The following is a 20,386-nucleotide window of genomic DNA, read 5'->3' as shown; positions in this document are numbered from 1 at the left end:
CTTTCTATGATTGTTCTTCTTAAAGCCAGAGAACCTTCCTTTTCTTTCATGTAATTGGCAAGAGTCCATAAGCTAGTGACATATGGGATATACAATCCTACCAGGAGGGGCAAAGTTTCCCAAACCTCAAAATGCCTATAAATACACCCCTCACCACACCCACAATTCAGTTTTACAAACTTTGCCTGCTATGGAGGTGGTGAAGTAAGTTTGTTCTAAGATTTCTACGTTGATATGCGCTTCTCAGCATTGTTGAAGCCCGATTCCTCTCAGAGTACAGCGAATGTCAGAGGGACGTGAAGGGAGTATCACCTATTGAATACGATGATTTCTCTAACGGGGGTCTTTTTCATGGGTTCTCTGTTATCGGTCGTAGAGATTAATCTCCTACCTCCCTTTTCAGATCGACGATATACTCTCAAATTTACCATTACCTCTACTAAGAACTGTTTTAGTACTGGTTTGGCTATGCTATATGTGGATGGGTGTCTTTTGGTAAGTATGTTTTCATTTACTTAAGACACTCTCAGCTATGGTTTGGCACTTTATGCAAATTATATAAAGTTCTAAATATATGTATTGTACTTATATTTGCCATGAGTCAGGTTCATGTATTTCCTTCTGCAGACTGTCAGTTTCATATTTGGGAATATAAACCCTTTATAAATTTTTTTCTTACCTTGGGTTTAGTCTTTTTCAATTTGACTACTTTTTTGCATTTGCGGGTATTAGGCCCGCGGGTGCGTCAAATGTTAGACTTTATTACGTCATTTTTGGCTCGAACTTTTTTGGAGCGGGAAATTACATTTTTGACGCAACTCCGTCATTTCCAGCGTCATACGTGACGTCGAGACCTTTCACACGGCAGCGTCATTAGTGACGCAAGTGTGTCATTTCCGGTCATTTTTTCTTCATTATTTCAATACCCCATTGTTGTTTGCCTCCTGCTTTCTTTTCTATCAAGAGGCCTATGCTTTTGCATTTTTTCCCATTCCTGAAACTGTCATTTAAGGAAATAGATAATTTTGCTTTATATGTTGTTTTTTCTCTTACATTGAGCAAGATGTCCCAATCTGATCCTGCCTCTGAAGTTTCTGCTGGAACATTGCTGCCTGACATGGGTTCTACAAAAGCTAAGTGCATTTGTTGTAAAATTGTAGAAATTATTCCACCGAATGTCATTTGTAATAGTTGTCATGATAAACTTTTACATGCAGATAGTGTATCCATCAGTAATAGTTCCTTCAACTTCTAATGTGCATGATATACCTGTAAATTTTAAAGAATTTGTTTCTGAATCTATTATGAAGGCTTTGTCTGCATTTCCGCCTTCTAATAAGCGTAAAAGGTCTTTTAAAACTTCTCATTTAACTGATGAAATTTCAAATGACCAACAACATAATAATTCATCCTCTTCTGATGAGGATCTATCTAAAACAGAAGATCCTTCCTCAGATTTTGACACTGACAAATCTACTTATTTATTTAAAATAGAGTATATGCGGGGGGGGCGGAGTCTGGCCATGCTGGTGAATGGCCGCTAAACCTTGAAGCTCTGAGCCAGCACTAGACTCATTCAGAATGATAGCCAGATAAGAGTCACTTTTCTCGATCTACGTTACCAGACAAGAAATCCCACTGACACCGGGAATGCTTACATTCCATATTGGAGACCACTGGGGATAAAATTGAAGCTGTTTACCCTCTCACGGAGACCCGCAGCCGCCATCTTGGCCGACTTCAAGCTGAAACAGAACCGCTATCGCCCGCACATACTTGGTGTCCTTTGCTTCAGGGAAAAGAGGTATGATGGCCGCAAGCATTCAAATACACGACCGCTAAGCAGAACTCATAACACTAATGCCGCTTGCCCTATTCAGAGCATAACATATAAGACAAGTACAGCGTGGCATATTACCGCGATGCCGCATACACATAACCCTACTTCTTGGAAATAACAGGATATTAAGATGAGGAATTAGACTATGGGATAGAGGACAGTCAGAGCAAGAAATTACTCACGATATATCAGAGGAGCTCTTAACTCCGTTCTCAAAATCTGCCGCCATAACGGATACAGAACACGTCACTAACACCTAATAACAGCTTCCAATTTAAGGATCCTTGCTGGATGGCAACGTTGGTTAACTGAATATAGCAGGTTAATAATGGTCATATTTGGCACCATATTAACTATACCCCTCAGAAGCAAATAAGGCGACCTGCAGAGTCTGAATATAGTTCCCTCTCTACATCATAAATATCATGTCTAGAAGGTCTGTTAGGCCTGATAAGGTACAGAAAGGGCAAACTTCTACCATTAAATCTGTTAGCAGTTTTTTCCAGGGAGCACTATCCCCTAATCTATCTAACACGGATCAGCCCCTATCTACAAAAATCAGCTCTGAAGAGCCATCTTTAACAACAACCATGTCTGATGACTGTATAAAAGAACTCAGAGATAACATAGCTAATATGCCCACAAAAGCAGACTTTGACGCACTTAAAGCATTGATCACTACTGAACTGGTTCATATGAAAAAGGACATAAAGGACCTGGGGCACCGCATGGAATATGTGGAAGACTCACAGGATTCTCTAAGTACAATGTACGATAACCTATCTACATATGCCAATGTATCTAATTCACAAATTGAAACTCTGCAAGACAAAGTAGAAGATTTGGACAATAGGGGGAGGCGGAATAATATACGCATAAGAGGCATTCCAGAAGCTATTACTTTTAATGAACTTCATCAATATTTACAAGGTTTTTTCAAGTTTATTCTTCAAAACCCGCAAGCCCCAGACTTAGAACTGGAAAGAGCTCACAGAGCCCTCAGACCTCCGCCTCCCCCAGGGTCCCCACCCAGAGATGTTATCTTAAAATTTCTACGCTTTAATGACAAGGAGAAGATATGGCTACAATCTAGAAAATCCCAAAGTATTACGTACCTGGACCACTCACTCCAAGTGTATCTGGATCTGAGCCCAACCACAGTTCAAAAACGCAAAGATGTGCGCTTCATTACTAAAGCCCTACAAGAAAGATCTATAAAATATAGATGGGGTTTCCCATTTAGCATATATATCTCACATGAAGGTCACTCCTACACTTACAAGTCACCTGAGGACTTAGACATGCTTTCTAAGGCTCTAAATATCAAGTTTAAAATGCCTAGGATCACGGATGTATCAATAAAAGGCCTCAACACCGAGAGTTAAGCCACAAGCAAAGCCAAGAACTTAAGTTGGACAAAAGTTTCTTACAAGAAAAGCAGTGTTAAAGCTACAACATCACAAGCAGATCAACAGATGGACTCTGTGACCTGAATATTCCCTCTTCGTCCAAAATGGGTGAGATCTTTACAGTTACAGCTAATTTTTGCATTTACAGGTTATATTGATATTTGTTAAACTTAGATTTCACAAAGACAGTTCCTATGTAGTTGGGTTACACAATATAAACTACTTAAATGACTTTGGACATGGTTTCTGTCTTGGAAGAAATGGAACTTGACTTTTCAGATAACCCAAGGGTGCCTAACCCTTTTCCTCTATATAGAATCCTCTGCTCCTTGAGTTTTAAACCAGCATATAACTACAAGGGGCCCTATTAAGGTTACGCTGGTACTGTTTATCTATCTCTTATCTCATTATATATGTCTACAAATAATGGAGTCTAAGCTGCGCACTCCTCACTCCACTTGTCATGTCCTATGACATACCTATGGTTTATTGTATTGTTTATTGTTATTGTTGTATAATTTTGTTATATTATCAGTTGAAATTTTTGTTTTGTTCCGCAGCCGTCTCACAATGTCACTAAGATTTTTTTGTATATATGCTCTTGGCCTTGATATATGTTTATGTGCCCATAGGTTTACCAACATATTTATGGCAGGTTTTGATGTATGCTGAGATTAACCATTACAGTCCTATAATGTTACAAAAGAGTCTAGCTAGAAATCACCCCCATGTCTCAGTCAACTAAATGCTTAAAATTTATAACAACTAACGCCAAAGGGTTAAATAGCCCACATAAACGTAACATAGCCATCCGAGACATAATACGCCGCAAAGGCGATGTCATTTTTATGCAAGAGACACATTTTTTGTCAGGTAAAGAACCAAAGACTTTCTCGTATAAATTTGGGGATGCCCATTGTGCCTCTAACTCCATAAAAACTAATGGGGTAGCCATTCTAATTAAGAGGGGGGTTCCCTTCACCCTTATCAAAAAAATTAAAGATAAATCGGGAAGGTTTCTTATTATAATAGGCAAATTGGTGAACACCATGGTCACCCTGATAAACGTATATTCTCCCAATCTGAAACAGGATTTTTTTTTAAGCATTTTACTAACATGATTCTTGAAGTAGCAAAAGGAGTTATTATCATGGGCGGGGATTTTAACCTCACATTGAACCCAAACTGGGATAATTCAAACGGTCTGTCCTCTGTGCCCCACAAAGTTATTAACTCAGTGAAACAAAACCTGAAAGACCTTACTGTACACGATGCATGGAGAATCACACATCAAGAAATTAGAGAATACACTTTTTACTCCAACCCACACCGTAGACACTCTCGGCTTGACTATTTTATGTTAGATGTCACCAACCTTTCAAGAGTAACTAAAATTGAGATCTCACCTAACGCATGGTCTGACCATGCCATGGTTGAATGTACTTTAGAATGGTCACACACCCCCATGCACCAGTATATCTGGAGAATGGATGACACAATGCTGACAGACCCGATCGCTACTGAAAGAATTGGTGGGGTAATAGAAGAATATTTCCTTTTTAATAACGACAATGACTTTGACAGCAGATTAACATGGGAAGCACACAAGGCGGTAGTTAGAGGTGAGATGATTAGTATTAGATCTCACCAAGATAAACTTGCTAGAAAATTACTGGAAGACACACTTAATGAGCTTAGTATTCTAGAAACACAGAGAGGTCTTGACCAGACGGACCTGACAATAACACAAAACATTGCTAACTGTAAATCACGCATTAATGACATGCTACATGCAGAATGTAAGAAGCAAGCATTCAAATTACAACAAAAGTACTTTGAAAATGACAATAAGATTAGCTCCCTTTTCGCAAGAAAACTAAAGCGGAAGACGAATAAGAGATTTATCCTATCCATTAACAATAATGAGGGGAAGAAAGTTTACACATCTCAGCAGATTGCCAACTCCTTTAGGGAATACTATAAGAACTTATATAACCTTACTCCCACATTACCAAACTCCCCGACAGAACAGAAACACAAACCCACCTTGATAGAGAAATACTTAGACAACATTAGCCTCCCAAAAATTAGCTCAGACCAGCAGGATTCTTTGAGTAAGCCAATCGATCAATCTGAAATACTCGCAGTTATAAAAGACCTCCCTAATGGTAAGACACCAGGGCCGGACGGTTATACGAACGGCTACTATAAAACTTATGAAATGCTGCTGGTACCACACTTACAGAAACTTTTTAATAAGATATCCGAAACTGACCCTTTCTCATCCTCTGCATTAGAAGCACATATAGTAGTCCTACCTAAACCCGGGAAAACCCCAGATCGAGTAGAAAACTTTAGACCTATTTCTCTACTTAATTTGGATATTAAGATTTATGCGAAACTCATGGCAAACAGGCTATCCCAAGTGTTGCCAAGTATCATAGATGGAGATCAGGTGGGTTTCATACAACACAGAGAAGCACGCGACAACACTGTGAGGGCCTTACATATCCTGAACTATATTAATCACACTAACCAACCATCAGCGATAGTGTCAACGGACGCGGAAAAAGCGTTCGACCGCGTCTGTTGGCACTTCATGAGAGCCACCCTGGAGAGGTTTGGTCTGGGATCATACTTCATATCTAAAATTATGGCCCTGTACAGCTCCCCAGTAGCCAAAATTAGAGTTAACGGAATACTATCTACCCCGTTCCAGATATCTAACGGTACTCGACAGGGGTGCCCCCTATCCCCACTCCTTTTCGCATGCGTTATAGAGACACTGGCCTGTACTATTAGAAAGAACAATACAATCCCCGGAATCCACATACACAACACCACACATAAATTACTACTATACGCGGATGATGTTTTGTTTTTCCTACCAGACCCTGTCACCTCAGTACCCCGCTTGATGACAGAGTTTGATACATTCTTTCACGCTTCAAATTTCCTTATTAATAACACTAAATCGGAGATGCTCACGGTACACTGTGACCCTGATTACCTAAACCGTCTTACGCAAACATGCCCTTTTCGGGTACATACAAAAAACCTAAAGTATCTAGGCATCTATATAGCAACAACCAACCAGGAAATGTTTAGGGCTAACTATGATGCTCTACAGAGGATCATCACAGCCGATCTCTCTTCCTGGAGATCTAAAAGTATTTCATGGTTGGGCCGGATACACTCGATCAAAATGAACATACTTCCTAGGGTATTATACTTGTTACAAACACTCCCCATCCCCCTTCCTAAAGACTTTATATCCTCATTACAGAATAAAATTTTTGACTTTATATGGGATAAAAAGAAAGCGAGAATTAACAAGACAATTATGTGCTTACCCGTAGATGAAGGAGGACTGGGAGTCCCTAACTTAAAGAAATACAGACAGGCAGTTTTTTTGCAGAGAGTTGTAGACTGGTTTAGGAACTATGAGACTAAGAAGTGGGTAGTGTTAGAACACGACATAGCAGGAAAATCACATTTGGGAACGATATGCTGGCAATCAACTCCATACCTGGCTCTAGCCTTCAAACAGAATGACATATTAACGGAAACTCTATCAGTATGGAAGGAAACATTGAGGGAATACCCAAACATTACCTCACAATTTTCCCCACTCACTCCCCTTACAGAAAACCCCGAAATACCTATCGGCCTCTTACAAAAAATTTAATGCATAGACCGACCCCTAAGGGCTTTACTGTTATTACACTTGGGGGATGAGACAAGACTGTTCACTCTAAACGAGTTGGTGGAGAGGGGCCTGACCTTCTTTAGGTGTTGGTTTACTCTCCGCCAATGTCATTCTTACATATTCAAACACCCTGATAAACTTAACCTGCTAAGAACCCTCACACCCTTTGAATCTCTGTGTCACTCTGATTCCCCCGCTGGAAAGACTTTATCTTTAGTATATGCAATGCTTCAAAAACCTCCAGTAGGGTACACTCCATATTACCTAGATAGGTGGAATGAGGAGCTGGATACTGAACTAACTATACACAATATATTCAAAATTTTTACAAATGTTTCTAAAGTTTCGGTGTCTAGTAGCCTTATAGAACTAAATTTTAAACTAATACAGAGATGGTATCTTACTCCAACGAGAATTAACAAACTGTTTCCGTCGGCCTCTCCCAAGTGTTGGAGGTGCGGAGGGGACCAGGGGACTATGATGCATATATGGTGGCAGTGCCCAGGAATAGCACCAATCTGGGCCTTCTTGGTTAAAGCGATAAACACAATAACTGAGCTGACATCGCCCACTGACCCCCGCATTTGGTTACTCAACATCCTACCTGGCAAACTCCCAACATATAAAAGAAAGCTGATTTTTATTGCCAGCAATAGTCTAAAAAAACTGATTGCAAAAAACTGGAAATCTCAGTATATCCCTAACATGGCCACCTGGTACTCCCAGTTTCAATTTATAATGTCTCTTGAAGAATATGCTTACATGAGAACTAACAGGAGAGATACTTTTGTGCAGATGAAGGTCATGTGGGAATCATTCATTAGCAATATATAGTTGGTTGACCAATTGGGGAGAGTGGGATATGGTTGCATCAAGGGCAAAACTGGAGTTATAAACTAGGTAAAACATCTGATAACACAAGAACCTGGTAGGGATAGCTTGCGGAACATGGTTGCACTAAGTTAAGTTACTTTGTTTAATTATTTTTCTTGTTTAATGTTTGTTCAAAACAAAAATATGTAAGTCTCTGTCTTCCTGAAATGTGTACACTTCAATATATTGTAATGTGAAACAGAAACTTCAATAAAAAACTTTAAAATAAAAAATAAATAAAAAATAGAGTATATGCGTTCTTTATTAAAAGAAGTGTTAATTACTTTGGATATTTAGGTAACCAGTCCTACTGACGTTCAGTCTAATAAATGTTTAAATGCTGTTTTTAAACCTCCTGTGGTTTCCCCAAATGTTTTTCCCATTCCTGAAGCTATATATGATATATATGATTTCTAAGGAATGGAATAAGCTAGGTACTTCCTTTATTCCTTCTTCAAGGTTTAAGAGATTGTATCCTTTACCAGCAAAATCTATAGAGTTTTGGGAAAAGATCCCCAAAGTTGATGGGGCTATTTCTACTCTTGCTAAACATACCACTATTCCTATGGAAGATAGCACTTCCTTTAAGGATCCTTTAGATAGGAAGCTTGAATCTTATCTAAGGAAGGCCTATTTATATTCAGGTCATCTTCTGAGACCTGCTATTTCTTTGGGTGATGTTGCGGCTGCATCAACTTTCTGGTTGGAAAATTTAGCGCAACATGAATTGGATTCTGACATATCTAGCATTGTTCGCTTACTGCAACATGCTAATCATTTTATTTGTGATGCCATTTTTGATATTATCAAAATTGATGTTAGATCCATGTCTTTAGCTGTATTAGCTAGAAGAGCTTTGTGGCTTAAATCTTGGAATGCTAATATGACATCTAAATCTAGATTACTATCTCTTTCTTTCCAAGGTAATAATTTATTTGGTTCTCAGTTGGATTCTATTATTTCAACTATCACTGGAGGAAAAGGAGTTTTTTTGCCTCAGGATAAAAAACCTAAGGGTAAATCTAAGGCTTCTAACCGTTTTCGTTCCTTTCGTCAGAATAAGGAACAAAAACTCAATCCTCCTCCCAAGGAATCTGCTTCCAGTTGGAAGCCTTCCTCAAATTGGAATAAATCCAAGCCATTTAGGAAACCAAAGTCTGCCCCTAAGTCCGCATGAAGGTGCGGCCCTTATTCCAGCTCAGCTGGTAGGGGGCAGATTAAGGTTTTTCAAGGATTTTTGGATAAAATCTGTCCAAAATCATTGGATTCAGAGCATTGTCTCTCAAGGGTATCGAATAGAATTCAAAGTAACACCTCCTGTGAGAAGATTTTTTCTCTCACGCATTCCTGTAAATCCAGTAAAAGCTCAGGCTTTTCTGAAGTGTGTTTCAGACCTGGAGTCTTCAGGGGAAATCATGCCAGTTCCTCCTCAGGAACAAGGTTTGGGGTTTTATTCCAACCTATTCATTGTACCAAAGAAAGAAAATTTGTTCAGACCAGTTCTGGATCTGAAAATTTTGAATCGTTATGTAAGAGTACCAACTTTCAAGATGGTGACTATAAGGAATATTCTGCCTTTTGTTCAGCAAGGACATTATATGTCCACAATAGACTTGCAGGATGCATACCTTCATATTCCGATTCATCCGGAACACTATCAGTTTCTGAGATTCTCTTTTCTAGACAAGCATTACCAATTTGTTGCTCTTCCATTTGGCCTAGCAACAGCTCCAAGAATCTTTTCAAAGGTTCTGGGTGCCCTACTATCTGTAATAAGAGAACAGGGTATTGCGGTGTTTCCTTATTTGGACGATATCTTGGTACTAGCTCAGTCTTTACATACTGCAGAATCTCACACGAATCAACTAGTGTTGTTTCTTTGGAAACATGGTTGGAGGATCAATTTACTAAAAAGTTTCTTGATTCCTCAGACAAGGGTCACCTTTTTAGGCTTCCAGATAGATTCAGTGTCAATGACTCTGTCTCTAACAGACAAGAGACGTTTAAAATTGGTCGCAGCATGTCGGCTCCTTCAGTCTCAGTCATTCCCTTCAGTGGCTATGTGCATGGAAGTTTTAGGTCTCATGACTGCAGCATCGGACGCAATCCCCTTTGCTCGTTTTCACATGAGACCTCTACAGCTTTGTATGCTGAATCAATGGTGCAGGGATTATACAAAGATATCTCAATTAATATCCTTGAATCCCAATGTACGACACTCTCTGACATGGTGGATAGATCACCATCGTTTGGTTCAAGGGGCTTCTTTTGTTCGCCCAACCTGGACTGGGATCACAACAGATGCGAGTCTTTCAGGTTGGGGAGCTGTTTGGGGGTCTCTGACAGCACAAGGGGTTTGGAACTCTCAAGAGGCGAGATTACCAATAAATATTTTAGAACTCCGTGCAATTCTCAGGGCTCTTCAGTTCTGGCCTCTACTAAAGAGAGAACCATTCATTTGTTTTCAGACAGACAATATCACAACTGTGGCTTATGTCAATCATCAGGGTGGGACTCACAGTCCCCAAGCTATGAAAGAAGTATCTCGGATACTTGCTTGGGCGGAATCCAGCTCCTGTCTAATCTCTGCGGTACATATCCCAGGTGTAGACAATTGGGAGGCGGATTATCTCAGCCGCCAGACTTTACATCCAGGGGAGTGGTCTCTCCATCCAGATGTGTTTTTTCAGATTGTTCAGATGTGGGGGCTTCCAGAGATAGATCTCATGACCTCTCATCTAAACAAGAAACTTCCCAGATACCTGTCCAGGTCCAGGGATGTTCAGGCGGAAGCAGTGGATGCGCTGACACTTCCTTGGTGTTATCAACCTGCTTACATCTTCCCGCCTCTAGTTCTCCTTCCGAGAGTGATTTCCAAAATCATCATGGAACAGTCTTTTGTGTTGCTGGTGGCTCCAGCATGGCCACACAGGTTTTGGTATGCGGATCTGGTTCGGATGTCCAGTTGCCCGCCTTGGCCACTTCCGTTACGGCCGGACCTACTATCTCAAGGTCCGTTTTTCCATCAGGATCTCAAATCATTAAATTTGAAGGTATGGAAATTGAACGCTTAGTTCTAAGTCATAGAGGTTTCTCTGATTCAGTGATTAATACTCTGTTGCAAGCTCGTAAATCTGTCTCTAGAAAGATTTATTATAGAGTTTGGAAGACTTACATTTCATGGTGTTCTTCTCATAAATTCTCCTGGCATTCTTTTAGAATTCCTAGAATTTTGCAGTTTCTTCAGGATGGTTTGGATAAGGGTTTGTCTGCAAGTTCCTTGAAAGGACAAATCTCCGCTCTTTCTGTTTTATTTCACAGAAAGATTGCTATACTTCCTGATATACACTGTTTTGTACAGGCTTTAGTTCGTATTAAGCCTGTCATTAAGTCAATTTCTCCTCCTTGGAGTCTTAATTTGGTTCTGAGGGCTTTACAGGCTCCTCCATTTGAACCTATGCATTCTTTGGACATTAAACTACTTTCTTGGATAGTGTTGTTCCTTTTGGCTATCTCTTCTGCTAGAAGAGTTTCTGAGCTATCTGCTCTTTCTTGTGAGTCTCCTTTTCTGATTTTTCATCAGGATAAGGCAGTCTTGCGGACTTCTTTTCAATTTTTACCTAAGGTTGTGAATTCTAACAACATTAGTAGAGAAATTGTTGTCCCTTCTTTATGTCCTAATCCTAAGAATTCTTTGGAGAGATCCTTACATTCTTTGGATGTGGTAAGAGCTTTGAAATATTATGTGGAAGCTACTAAAAATTTCAGGAAGACTTCTAGTCTATTTGTTTTATTTTCTGGTCCTAGGAAAGGTCAGAAAGCTTCTGCTATTTCTTTGGCTTCTTGGTTGAAACTTTTGATTCATCAAGCTTATTTGGAGTCGTGTCAAACCCCGCCTCAGAGAATTACAGCTCATTCTACTAGATCAGTCTCCACTTCATGGGCTTTTAAGAATGAAGCTTCAGTTGATCAGATTTGCAAAGCAGCCACTTGGTCCTCTTTGCATACATTTACTAAATTCTACCATTTTGATGTATTTGCTTCTTCGGAAGCAGTTTTTGGTAGAAAAGTTCTTCAGGCAGCTGTTTCAGTTTGATTCTTCTGCTTTTTGATTTAAGTTTTTTTCTTTCAAAAGTGAAAATAAACTTATTTTTGGGTTGTGGACTATTTTCTCAGCGGAATATGGCTGTTTTTGTTTTATTCCCTCCCTCTCTAGTGACTCTTGAGTGGAAGACTCCACATCTTGGGTATTGATATCCCATATGTCACTAGCTCATGGACTCTTGCCAATTACATGAAACAAAACATAATTTATGTAAGAATTTACCTGATAAATTAATTTCTTTCATATTGGCAAGAGTCCATGAGGCCCACCCTTTTTATGGTGGTTATGATTTTTTTGTATAAAGCACAATTATTTCCAAATTTACTTTGTTGATGCTTTCTACTCCTTTCTTTATCACCCCACTTCTTGGCTATTCATTAAACTGAATTGTGGGTGGGATGAGGGGTGTATTTATAGGCATTTTGAGGTTTGGGAAACTTTGCCCCTCCTGGTAGGATTGTATATCCCATATGTCACTAGCTCATGGACTCTTGCCAATATGAAAGAAATGAATTTATCAGGTAAATTCTTACATAAATTATGTTTTATTTAGTGGGTCCTATTCTGTGGGCTCTTTCAATAGTTATTGGAAGCTGATCTGGAGGAACCCCTAGTGCCTTAGTTAGTGTTATAGGAACAAATTCTATAATATCTGTAAATTCCTGAGATTCTGGAACTCCTATAAACTTTAAATTATTTCTGCGGGACCTGTCTTCTAGGTCATCTAATCGCATCTGTAAAGATTGTATTAGTTTAGCTTGAGTGTCTAAAGAAGATTGCTGGCTAAATTGTTTATCATCTATATCAGAGATTCTATTCTCAATCTCTGAGAGTCTACTTGAAAACTGCTTGATTTCATTGGACATGGATGATATCTCCTTTTTTATATTTTCAAATTGTGGCAAAAAAATATCAGACATTTGTTTAACTAAACTGTCTGTATCAATTTGATTGCTCGTACTACTAGTCTTATCCGTTTGTTCTATATCTGTTATACCTATACTATTACGTGGTTTTCTATCTTTTAATTGTTTAGGAAGCATGATCTCAAAATTACCCCTACTTCCAGTCAGGAATCTGTCCATCAACTAACTATTGGTACTGAACAAGGGTTCACTGTGCAAAAAGTTGATAAAAAAAAACAAAAACAAAAACAGAGAGCCAACCTTAGTAAACATTCTCCAGAGAGCCAACCTTAGTGAACATTCTACAGAGAGCCAACCTTAGTAAACATTCTACAGAGAGCCAACCTTAGTAAACATTCTCCAGAAAGCCGGCCTTAGTAAACATTCTCCAGAGAGCCAACCTTAGTAAACATTCTCCAGAGAGCCAATCTTAGTGAACATTCTACAGAGAGCCAACCATAGTAAACATTCTACAGAGAGACAACCTTAGTAAACATTCTACAGAGAGCCAACCTTAGTAAACATTCTCCAGAGAGCCAACCTTAGTGAACATTCTACAGAGAGCCAACCTTAGTAAACATTCTACAGAGAGCCAACCTTAGTAAACATTCTACAGACAGACAACCTTAGTAAACATTCTCCAGAGAGCCAACCTTAGTAAACATTCTCCAGAGAGCCAATCTTAGTAAACATTCTCCAGAGAGCCAGCCTTAGTAAACATTCTACAGAGAGCTAACCTTAGTAAACATTCTACAGAGAGCCAACCTTAGTAAACATTCTTCAGAAAGCCAACCTTAGTAAACATTCTCCAGAGAGCCAACCTTAGTAAACATTCTCCAGCGAGCCAACCTTAGTAAACATTCTCCAGAGAGCCAACCTTAATGAACATTCTACAGAGAGCCAACCATAGTAAACATTCTACAGAGAGACAACCTTAGTAAACATTCTACAGAGAGCCAACCATAGTAAACATTCTACAGAGAGACAACCTTAGTAAACATTCTACAGAGAGCCAACCTAAGTAAACATTCTCCAGAGAGCCAACCTTAGTGAACATTCTACAGAGAGCCAACCTTAGTAAACATTCTACAGAGAGCCAACCTTAGTAAACATTCTACAGAGAGCCAGGTTGAGAGGCAGTGGCACCTCCAGAAATTAAATGGAGGTGGAGCTGGAAGTCCTAGGCAGAGTTGTGGTGTGAAAACAATGGTGATCACAGTTGTGGGGGGCAGCCATTATTATGGGGGGCGTAGTGCCCCCCTTTGGCAACATCACTGGTGACAAGTTATTAAAGTCAGAGACTGGGGTTAAATTCATGAAGGTTAAAAGGATATGAAAATCAAATTTGTGATTCCGATTTGAAGGACTTGGTTTCTTAGATTGAAATCAATACTTTAAGAAAAAGAAGCAATAATTTTTTTATATATATTTATTTATTTATTAATGAGGCTAATGGGCCGATTTATCAATGTGCGGACGGACATGATCCGGTGTAGCAGATCATGTCCGCCCCACATCGATAAATACAGACAGCATATGCTGTCAGCATTTATCATTGCCGCTAGCAGGGGTGTCAATCATCCTGATCGTATCCGATCAAAATGATTGCTGTCCGCCACCTCAGAGGTGGCAGACGAGTTAAGGAGCAGCGGTCTTAAGACCGCTGCTTCTTAATTTAAGTTTCCGGCGAGCCTGAAGGCTCGAGCTGAAACAGCAGCATACACTGCTTCTTAAATCAGCCCCTTAATGTTCATTACAGTATTCTTTTAAAACAACAAGATAAGGGGCCGATTTATCAATTCTTCAATTGATAATACGCTGGAATCCCGCATAAAATTCAACGCAAATTTTATCCGCCGTAGTTAACAAAGAAACAAGGTCTTCAAATGTTAAAATGTGTGACGTACTATACGTTCCCGCGATATCAATCTGACGCAAGTGGATGCTTGTATTATTTGGGCGGAATACTGATCATCCGCCGTCACATTCGACTCTATTTGACCCTCTTGCCAATTTATCAAACATTCAACAGGCACGCTCGCGTCTATTCCGACGCAGCGTACCTATCATTTAAACCGCCACCCTTGAGGCCGTGAATGCAATAGAAATCAATGGGAGTGTAAAAACACAGAAAGGTTATGTTCGATTCTGCAAGAGAATTAAGCATATTAGGTAATTAAAGTAAATTAGGGAGATGTTACTCTACTTATGGATTATGTTACATCTTTGTCTCTCATTACAAAGCAATTATTGCTCCAAATTTGGTTCACTGGTAGATATATGGATAAAAATGAAATAAATACATTACATAATATAGCCAACTTCCTTTTTTTGGATAAATCTATTTGCACCATGTCTAACGCATGTAATACAATTCCAACTCTCCACTTCGCACTAAATTTGATGCAACAGTTTTCGCACCATATTTTACGCAATACTCAAACTCCTAAACAACCCACAAACTGGTAAAGTTTTCCACAACTTCTTATTGGTAAATACATAATCACGTGATTAATGAAATCAGCCAGTCTGATTGAAATATATGTTTTCTACTATAACTAACGATTCAAACTGCTCTATACTTGTGCCAGTGCTCAAATCAGCCAATAGAATGTCTGAAGCTCTCATCCTATTGGCTGTTTTGAACAGCCAATAAAATTTCAGTAGCTCTCATCCTATTGGCTGATTTGAATTTCCAAAATCAAATCAGCCAATAGGAATGCAAGGGACACCATTTTGAATCGCGTACCTTGCATTGAAGATTCAGTATACAGCGGCGACCGTATGAAGAGGATGCATCGCGACGGATGTCTTCAGGATGGACCCTCTCTGCGCCGCCGGGATGAACATAGAAGATGCCGTCTGGATGAGGACTTTGCCACCTGGATGAAGACTTCTCGCCGCCTGGATGAGGACTATCGTTCAAGCAGGACTTCAAAAACTGTAAGTGGATCTTCGGGGGTTAGTGATAGTTTTTTTGTGTGTTTTTTTTTTATATTTTGGTTTGGGCGTTTCTTAAAAGAGCTAAATGCCCTTTCAGGGCAATGCAAAATAGCTACATTCCCTTTTAAGGGCAATGCCCATACAAATGCCCTTTTCAGGGCAATGGGTAGCTTAGGTTTTTTAGATAGTTTTTTATTTTGTGGGTTTGGGGGGTGGGGGTTTGTAATGTTAGTGGGTCTTTTTTCAGGTAAAAGAGCTTTTTAACTTAGGGCAATGCCCTACAAAAGGCCCTTTTAAGGGATATTGGTAGTTTATTCTAGATATTTTGGGGTGTTTTTAAAAAAAATGGGTATTAGAATAGGAATAATTTTTATTATTTTTGATAATTTGTTTGTTACTTTGTGTAATGTATTTTTCTCGTTTTGGGGTGGGTTTTTATTTTTAGATTAGGGCTTGGGCATTTTATAAAAGAGCTGAATGCCCTTTTAAGGGCAATGCCCATACACATTCCCTTTTCAGGGAAATGGGTTGATTAGGTTTTTCTTTATTTTTATTTTGTGGGTTTGGGGGGTGGGGGGTTGCATACTGTTAGGGGGTGTTTGTTTTGTTTTGTAGCAAAAGAGCTGTTAACTTTAGGGCAATGCCTTACAAAAGGCCCTTTTAAGGGCCCTTAGTAGTTTCTTCTAGATTAGGCTTTTTTATTTTGGGGTGTTTTTTTTTTTTAAAGGGTATTAGAATAGGAATAATTTTTATTTTTTTAGATAATTTTGTTTGTTATTTTTTGTAATGGTAGTTTTTTTTTTTTTAGTAATTTTAGTGTTTGTTATTTTTTGTAATGTTAGGTTTTAGTGTAAGGCAGCTTAGGTTTTATTTCACAGGTAAGTTTGTATTTATTTTAACTAGGTAGTTAGTAAATAGTTAATAACTATTTACTAACTAGTTTATCTAGTTAAAATAAATACAAACTTAGCTGTGAAATAAAAATAAAACCTAAGCTAGCTACAATATAACTATTAATTATATTGTAGCTAGCTTAGGTTTTATTTCACAGGTAAGTATTAAGTTTTAAATGGGTATTATTTAGTTAATAATTGTAAGTTTAATTTAGCTCTATTTTAATTATGTTAAAGTTAGGGGGAATTAGGTTTAGGGTTAGGCTTAGGGTTAGGTTTAGGGGTTAATATAGTTTTATTTAGGTTGTTGCGATGTGGGGGGCTGGCAGTTTATGGGTTAATAGATTTATTTAGTGGTAGTGATGTGGGAGGCCAGAGTTTTAGGGGTTTAGTTGCGGTGATGTTGGGGAGGGGCGGAATAGGGGTTAATAGATTTATTATAGTGTGGGCGATGTTGGGGTGCGAGGGAATAGGGGTTAATAACTTTAGTATAGTGGCGGTGATATCGGGAGCGGCAGATTAGGGGTTAATAGATTTATTTAGGTGGCGGCGATATCGGGAGCGGCAGATTAGGTGTTAATAACATTATGTAGGTGGCTGCGATGTCGGGGACAGCAGATTAGGGGTGTTTAGACTTAGGGTTTATGTTAGGTTTTAACGTTACTTTTTCCCCCCATATACATCAATGGGGCTGCGTTATGGAGCTTTTCTTTCCGCGATCGAAGGTGTTAGATTTTTTTCTGACACCTTCTTCCCATTGATTTCTATGGGGGAAGCGTGCACGAGCACGTCAAAACAGCGCTTGGATTGTGTGCGGTATGGAGCTCAACGCAGGCATATCGCACGCACAAGCCGGCTGTTTGAAAACTTGTAATGGCTGCACTATAGAGGGTTAAATAACGCAACTTTTGTTGCGTTCGTTAATTTCCCTATAACTCGTAATCTAGCTGTTTGTTTGTTCCTTACAGGGGAGCTCTACAGATTTTTGATCCTGGAATCAAGGACTCATTCGCGCTACAGTATCTGAGATGTTGGTAGCTGTGCAGCCTTCAAGTGAGTGTAAAAGGTCTTATTTTACATTCTACGCCTTCTGAGGTTTCTGTTCATGATTCTGCTAAGTCCTCGGACGGAGAGGTTTTCTCTGATAATTAGGGGTTTTCTTCTGATCATAAATCAGAGTTATCCTATTTTTTGTTTTAAGTTGAATATATTCATTCACTTTTAAAGGAAATTGTTCTTACTTTAGGGGTTTAAGATCCTAAGGTAATTGAGGATAAATTTATAAACCTATTGTTAAATCTTCTGAGGCTTTTTCCTGTCCCTGATGCCGTCTCCATTTTGGATTATGTATCCTTTACTGGTTTTTAACCCCTTGAGTGCTAACGACGGCTCTGAGCCGTCACAGAGTTCCCCACTCTGGTGCTAATGACGGCTCAGAGCCGTCACTAGCACTCTCCCACCTTGAGGGAAATCTGGGGGCTTCCACCCGCTCCTACCCCGGCGATCGGGCCTGCATAGTGACAGGCATCACCGGAGCTTCACGTTATGTGCGGTGACGTCACGCGCAATAACGTGATGACGTCACCGCACAACTTTATTTATACTTAACAGTGTTAAGTATAGGAGCAGGGGGCATACTGCTTAGAAGCCTGTATCTCAGGCATCTAAGCAGCTACAGACTCCCAAGACCCACCATTGGAACAGTGTAAGTCTTGGGGATCTGAAAAAAAAACTTAAAAAATCTTAGCACCCAGGTGGGAAGTGTTTAGCACTCAAAGGGTTAATATTGACCTTTGGGAATCAATTCCTAAAGTGGATGTGGTTATTTCTACCTTGGCCTGGCTATTCCTTTAGAAGTTAGCTTTTACTTTTGAGACCCTTTAGATAGGAAGTTAGATTTCTTCCATAAAAGGTTTTTTTCAGCAAGCAGGTTTTATTTTTAGACCAGCAGTTTATTTTTCTGGTGTGACTGTTGCTTCTACTATTTGGTTAATAGTCTTTCTAAGCAGTTTCTGTTGATTCTGCTAGTGAAGACTGTTTTGATCTTTTTGGTATTGCTTTAATATGCTAATGCTTTTATTTCTGATGCTGTTTTTTATATAGATTAATTCTGTATGCATTTGGCAGTACTTTACAGTGGGGCTTTATGGTTAATGTCTTGGGGGTCCATTTACTAAGCAGCGGAAATTAAGAAGCAGCGATTTAGGTGGCAGACTGAAATTGTCCTTATCCGATCGGGATGATTGACGGCCCCTTTGGCCGCAAGTGAGTGGGGGGGGGGCAGCATTGCACAAGCATTTCACCAGAAATGCTTGTGCAATGCGCTTTCTGCATTTAGCAGTGGCGTCACTAGGGGGGGGGGGGGGCCGCACCCGGGTGACACCCTCCAGGGGGTGACACCAAAAAAAAAAAAATTTTTTTTTTTTTTTTGTTTTTAAATTTTATTGAAATTCAAAGAAATACAATGTTGAGATGCATAGATTATTTTATTAGAGGCTGGCATTTGTGAACATTAGTGGGACTGGGGAAGTTGTAGACACACAATTTTTTTGCCCCTTGAGCCAGTGCTGCAATTTCAACAAATAGTTTTCCCGGCTGCTTTTGCTTGTTTGTACTTTGCTCCTCCCCTGCCCAATTTCACTATGAATGTTGTGGGTGTGCCGTGGGGCTTGCAAAGTTGCGCTGCTAGCCTAAACCTGCCTGCCTATCTGTGCTCACTGCTCAGTGACATGCGGCCCAGGGCTGTGCACTGACAGACTTGGAACAGAGTCAGAGAGCAGAATTTTCATAGTTTGCGCGCCTAAACCTTTTCTTCAGTGATTTATTTTAGAGTGCTCTGTTTATCTTTCATTTGATGCTCTGCTGAGCCAGGGAGCAGCTCTAGGCATGAGCTTTATAATTAATGCAGTGCAGTTTACATATTTTGTATGTGTGTGTCTGAGTTTTTGTGTGTCTCAGTGTTTTTGTGTGTGTGTTTTTGTGTGTGCATCTGAGTATGTTTTTAAGTGTGTCTGAGTGTTTGTATGTGTGTTTGCCTGTGTTTTTGTGTGTGTCTGCTTTCTGGGGGGGGGGGGGTGACACCATGACTTACCGCACCGGGTGACACCAACCCTAGTGACGCCACTGCATTTAGCGAGGTCGAGCGGACATGATTTGCTACATTTTTTTTTTTAAATCCAGGCTTTTGTCTCACTCTTTTAAAGGAAAGACATTGTTTGCTTCTGGTTTGGATTCTGTTATCTCTACTGCGACTAAAGTAAAGGAAGCTTTTCTTCCTCAGGACAGGCGACCCACGGGAAAAACTAGCTTCTATCATTTTTTGTTCCTTTTGTCAGAATTTGGAAGATAAATCTGATTCCTTTTTCTCACAAGCAGTCTGCTTGGAAACCGGATTCAAATTATTACAGTTCTAAGCTGTCCAAAAAATCTACACTCTTATCCAAGTCTATGTGAAGGTATGGCCCCAATCCAGAGGCTCTGGTAGGGGGCAGGTTGCCCATTTTTCCGGAGGCTTGGTTTAAGTTTGTTCAGGATCTCTGGGTTCTAAATTTAGTTTCTCTTCCTTAGAATCTAAATTTAAAATAGAAGGTTTTGCAGGATCCTCCATTTAAGCATATGCTTTATATTTTGTTACTTTCTTGGAAGGTTTTGTTACTTTTTCGATAGAGTTGTCGTCTCTTCCATGCGTTTCTCTGTCCTTTGAGAATCA

At 39.5% G+C, this 20,386-nt stretch overlaps 1 protein-coding gene across 1 annotated transcript in view; it reads left to right on the top strand.

Annotated features, from left to right (window-relative positions):
- The window catches only part of LOC128666837 (uncharacterized), a 231,350-nt gene that overhangs the window by 198,491 nt on the left and 12,473 nt on the right, over window positions 1–20,386 (top strand). The gene's annotated exons all lie outside the window — the stretch shown is intronic.

Source organism: Bombina bombina, chromosome 7, assembly GCF_027579735.1.
Source record: "Bombina bombina isolate aBomBom1 chromosome 7, aBomBom1.pri, whole genome shotgun sequence".
NCBI classification, from domain to species: Eukaryota; Metazoa; Chordata; class Amphibia; order Anura; family Bombinatoridae; genus Bombina; species Bombina bombina.
Note: the sequence above shows the minus strand (reverse complement) of the source record. Positions and strands in the feature narration are given on the sequence as shown.